The 5,003-nt window shown below is 62.3% G+C and overlaps 1 protein-coding gene across 1 annotated transcript in view; it reads right to left on the bottom strand.

Moving 5' to 3' along the window:
- Positions 1 to 5,003, bottom strand: part of LOC139064493 (uncharacterized) — a 24,586-nt gene that overhangs the window by 18,809 nt on the left and 774 nt on the right. The gene's annotated exons all lie outside the window — the stretch shown is intronic.

Below are 5,003 nucleotides of genomic sequence, written 5' to 3'. Positions count from 1 at the left end.
TATTTTCACGCGGTTTTCGACTGCCTGCGCCTGGGGAGCCGCCCAGAAGCCCCAGGCAGTGTTCTGGGTGGACTTCCGGACCGGTCCGGACCCGGTACCGGCCGGGGGAACCGCACCACGCCTCTCGGGCGTTTCTACACCGATTTTCGCGGGGTTTTCGACTGCATAGACGGGGCCACCTGCTGCAGGGCCCGAGGGAGGGCCTGCCTGAGCTGGGTCCGACGCAGGGCCCGGTTCCTGGAGCCCGCTGGGGGGGGGGGGGGGGGGGTTCTCTAAGGCTCACGGCGGGCTGCTGAGGGGCCGGATCGGATGCAGACAGGCGCTCCTCTGCCCAGGTCTTTGCTCCCCTGCCCCACTAGGAATGGAAGACACACTGCCAACAGCTTCTGGAGGGTGATGGGCCCTGCTGCAGACCAGGTCCGACCCAGGTTTCAGCTATCCCACCCCGCAGGGACTTAAAGACACACTGCCATCAGCTTCTGGAGGCTGCTGAGCTCTACTATAGAGCAGGTCCGACCCAGGTTTCAGCTCCTGCAGCCCACTAGGACTTAAACACACACTGCCATCAGCGTCTGGATGGTGATGGGCCCTGCTGCAGACCAGGTCCGACCCAGGTTTCAGCTATCCCACCCCGCAGGGACTTAAAGACACACTGCCATCAGCTTCTGGAGGCTGCTGAGCTCTACTATAGAGCAGGTCCGACCCAGGTTTCAGCTCCTGCAGCCCACTAGGACTTAAACACACACTGCCATCAGCGTCTGGATGGTGATGGGCCCTGCTGCAGACCAGGTCCGACCCAGGTATCAGCTCCTGCACCCCGCAGGGAATTGAAGACACACTGCCATCAGCTTCTGGAGGCTGCTGAGCTCTGCTATAGACCAGGTCCGACCCAGGTTTCAGCTCCTGCACCCCGCAGGGAACTAAACACACACTGCCATCTGCAACTGGAGGCTGCTGAGCCCTGCTGCAGACCAGGTCCGACCCAGGTTATGGCTCTCCCACCCCCCTGGGACTTAAACACACACAGCCATCAGCTTCTGGATGGTGATGGGCCCTGCTGCAGACCAGGTCCGACCCAGGTTTCTGCTCCTCAACCCCGCAGGAATTAAAGACACACTGCCATCAGCTTCTGGAGGCTGCTGAGCTCCGCTGCAGGCCAGGTCCGACCCAGGTTACAGCTCTCCCACCCCGCAGGGAATTAAAGACACACTGCCATCAGCTTCTCGATGCTGCTGAGGCCTGCTATAGACCAGGTCCGACCCAGGTTTCTGCTCCTGCACCCCGCATGGACTTAAACCCACACTGCCATCGGATTCTGGAGGCTGCTGAGCCCTGATGCAGACCAGGTCCGACCCAAGTTTCAGCTCTCCCACCCCGCAGGGGATCAAACACACACTGCCATCAGCTGCTGGAGGCTGCTGAGCTCTGCTATAGACCAGGTCCGACCCAGGTTTCAGCTCTCCCACCAGGCAGGGACTTAAACACACACTGCCATCAGCTGCTGGAGGCTGCTGAGCTCTGCCATAGACCAGGTCCGACCCAGGTTTCAGCTCCTGCACCCCGCAGGGACTTAAACACACGCAGCCATCAGCTGCTGGAGGCTGCTGAGCTCTGCTATAGACCAGGTCCGACCCAGGTTTCAGCTCTCACACCAGGCAGGGACTTAAACACACACTGCCGTCAGCTTCTGGAGGCTGCTGAGCCCTGCTGCAGACCAGGTCCGACCCAGGTCTCAGCTCTCCCACCCCGCAGGGACTTAAACACACACTGATATCAGCTTCTGGAGGCTGCTGAGCTCTTCTATAGACCAGGTGCGACCCAGGTTTCTGCTCCTCCACCCCGCAGGGAACTAAACACACACTGCCATCAGCTTCTGGAGGCTGCTGAGCTCTGTTACAGACCAGGTCCGACCCAGGTTTCAGCTCTCCCACCAGGCAGGGTCTTAAAGACACACCGCCATCAGCGTCTGGAGGCTGCGGAGCTCTACTATAGACCAGGTCCGACCCAGGTTTCAGCTCCTCCACCCCGCCATAAGCTGCTGGAGGCTGGCTTCCGCTCCTCCACCCCGCCATCAGCTGCTGGGGGCTGGCTGGCTGCTGGAGGCTGGCTGCTGCTGCTGCTGCTCCTCCACCACGCCATCAGCAGCTGGAGGCTGCTGAGCTCTGCTATAGACCAGGTCCGACCCAGGTTTCAGCTCTCCCACCAGGCAGGGACTTAAACACACACTGCCATCAGCAACTGGAGGCTGCTGAGCTCTGCTGCAGACCAGGTCCGACCCAGCTTTCAGCTCCTGCACCCCGCAGGGACTTAAACACACACTGCCACCAGCTTCTGGAGGGTGATGGGCCCTGCTGTGGACCAGGTCCGACCCGGATATCAGCTCTCCCACCAGGCAGGGACTTAAACACACACTGCAATCAGCTGCTGGAGGCTGCTGAGCTCTTCTATAGACCAGGTCCGACCCAGGTTTCAGCTCTCCTACCAGGCAGGGACTTAAACACACACTGCCATCAGCTTCTGGAGGCTGCCGAGCCCTGCTGCAGACCATGTCCGACCCAGGTTTCAGCTCTCCCACCAGGCAGGGACTTAGAGGCACGCTGCCATCAGCTTCTGGAGGCTGCTGAGCTCTGCCATAGACCAGGTCCGACCCAGGTTTCAGCTCCTGCACCCCGCAGGGACTTAAACACACGCAGCCATCAGCTGCTGGAGGCTGCTGAGCTCTGCTATAGACCAGGTCCGACCCAGGTTTCAGCTCTCCCACCAGGCAGGGACTTAGAGGCACGCTGCCATCAGCTTCTGGAGGCTGCTGAGCTCTGCCATAGACCAGGTCCGACCCAGGTTTCAGCTCCTGCACCCCGCAGGGACTTAAACACACGCAGCCATCAGCTGCTGGAGGCTGCTGAGCTCTGCTATAGACCAGGTCCGACCCAGGTTTCAGCTCTCACACCAGGCAGGGACTTAAACACACACTGCCATCAGCTGCTGGAGGCTGCTGAGCTCTGCTATAGACCAGGTCCGACCCAGGTTTCTGCTCCTCCACCCCGCAGGGAATTAAAGACACACTGCCATCAGCTTCTGGATGGTGATGGGCCCTGCTGCAGACCAAGTCCGACCCGGGTTACAGCTCTCCCACCAGGCAGGGAATTAAACACACACTGCCATCAGCTTCTGCTGGCTGCTGAGCTCTGCTGCAGACCAGGTCCGACCCAGGTTTCAGCTCCTGCACCCCGCAGGGAACTAAACACACACTGCCATCACCTTCTGCTGGCTGCTGAGCCCTGCTGCAGACCAGGTCCGACCCAGGTTTCAGCTCCTGCACCCCGCAGTGGATTAAAGACACACTGCCATCAGGTTCTGGAGGCTGCTGAGCTCTGCTGCAGACCAGGTCCGACCCAGGTTATGGCTCTCCCACCCCGCAGGGACTTAAACACACACCGCCGTCAGCTTCTGGATGGTGATGGGCCCTGCTGCAGACCAGGTCCGACCCACGTTTCAGCTCTCCCACCCCGCAGGGGATGAAACACACACTGCCATCAGCTTCTGGAGGCTGCTGAGCTCTGCTAAAGACCAGGTCCGACCCAGCTTTCAGCTCTCCCACCAGGCAGGGAGTTAAAGACACACTGTCATCGGCTTCTGGAGGGTGCTGAGCCCTGCTGCACACCAAGTCTGACCCAGGTTTCAGCTCATCCACCCCGCAGGGACCTAAACACACACTGCCATCAGCTTCTGAGTGGTAATGGGCCCTGCTGCAGACCAGGTCCGACCCAGGTTTCAGCTCCTCCACCCCGCCATCACCAGCTGGAGGCTGGCTGCTGCTCCTGCACCCTGCCATCAGCTGCTGGAGGCTTCTGTTCCTCCACCCCGCCATCAGCAGCTGGAGGCTGGCTGCTGGAGGCTGGCTGCTGCTCCTCCACCCCGCCATCAGCTGCTGGAGGCTGGCTGCTGCTCCTGCACCCCGCCATCAGCTGCTGGAGGCTGGCTGCTGGAGGCTGGCTGCAGCTCCTCCACCCCACCATCAGCTGCTGGACGCTGGCTGCAGCTCCTGCACCCCGCCATCAGCTGCTGGAGGCTGGCTTCTGCTCCTCCACCCCGCCATCAGCTGATGGAGGCTGCCTGCTTCTCCACCCCGCCATCACTAGCTGGAGGCTGGCTGCTGGAGGCTGGCTGCAGCTCCTCCACCCCGCCATCAGCTGCTGGAGGCTGGCTGCTGCTCCTGCACCCCGCCATCAGCTGCTGGAGGCTGGCTGCTGCTCCTCCACCCAACCATCAGCTGCTGGACGCTGGCTGCAGCTCCTCCACCCCACCATCAGCTGCTGGACGCTGGCTGCAGCTCCTCCACCCCGCCATCAGCTGCTGGAGGCTGCCTGCAGCTCCTGCACCCCGCCATCAGCTGCTGGAGGCTGCCTGCAGCTCCTGCACCCCGCCATCACCAGCTGGAGGCTGGCTTCTGCTCCTACACCCCGCCATCAGCTGATGGAGGCTGCCTGCTTCTCCACCCCGCCATCACTAGCTGGAGGCTGGCTGCTGGAGGCTGGCTGCAGCTCCTCCACCCCACCATCAGCTGCTGGACGCTGGCTGCAGCTCCTGCACCCCGCCATCAGCTGCTGGAGGCTGCCTGCAGCTCCTGCACCCCGCCATCACCAGCTGGAGGCTGGCTTCTGCTCCTCCACCCCGCCATCAGCTGATGGAGGCTGCCTGCTTCTCCACCCCGCCATCACTAGCTGGAGGCTGGCTGCTGGAGGCTGGCTGCAGCTCCTCCACCCCGCCATCAGCTGCTGGAGGCTGGCTGCTGCTCCTCCACCCAACCATCAGCTGCTGGACGCTGGCTGCAGCTCCTCCACCCCACCATCAGCTGCTGGACGCTGGCTGCAGCTCCTCCACCCCACCATCAGCTGCTGGACGCTGGCTGCAGCTCCTCCACCCCGCCATCACCAGCTGGAGGCTGCCTGCTGCTCCTCCACCCCGCCATCAGCTGATGGACGCTGGCTGCAGCTCCTCCACCC

Source organism: Nothobranchius furzeri, unplaced genomic scaffold, assembly GCF_043380555.1.
Source record: "Nothobranchius furzeri strain GRZ-AD unplaced genomic scaffold, NfurGRZ-RIMD1 Scf032, whole genome shotgun sequence".
NCBI classification, from domain to species: domain Eukaryota; kingdom Metazoa; phylum Chordata; class Actinopteri; order Cyprinodontiformes; family Nothobranchiidae; genus Nothobranchius; species Nothobranchius furzeri.
The sequence above is the reverse complement of the archived record's forward strand: the minus strand, read 5'-3'. Positions and strand labels throughout refer to the sequence as shown.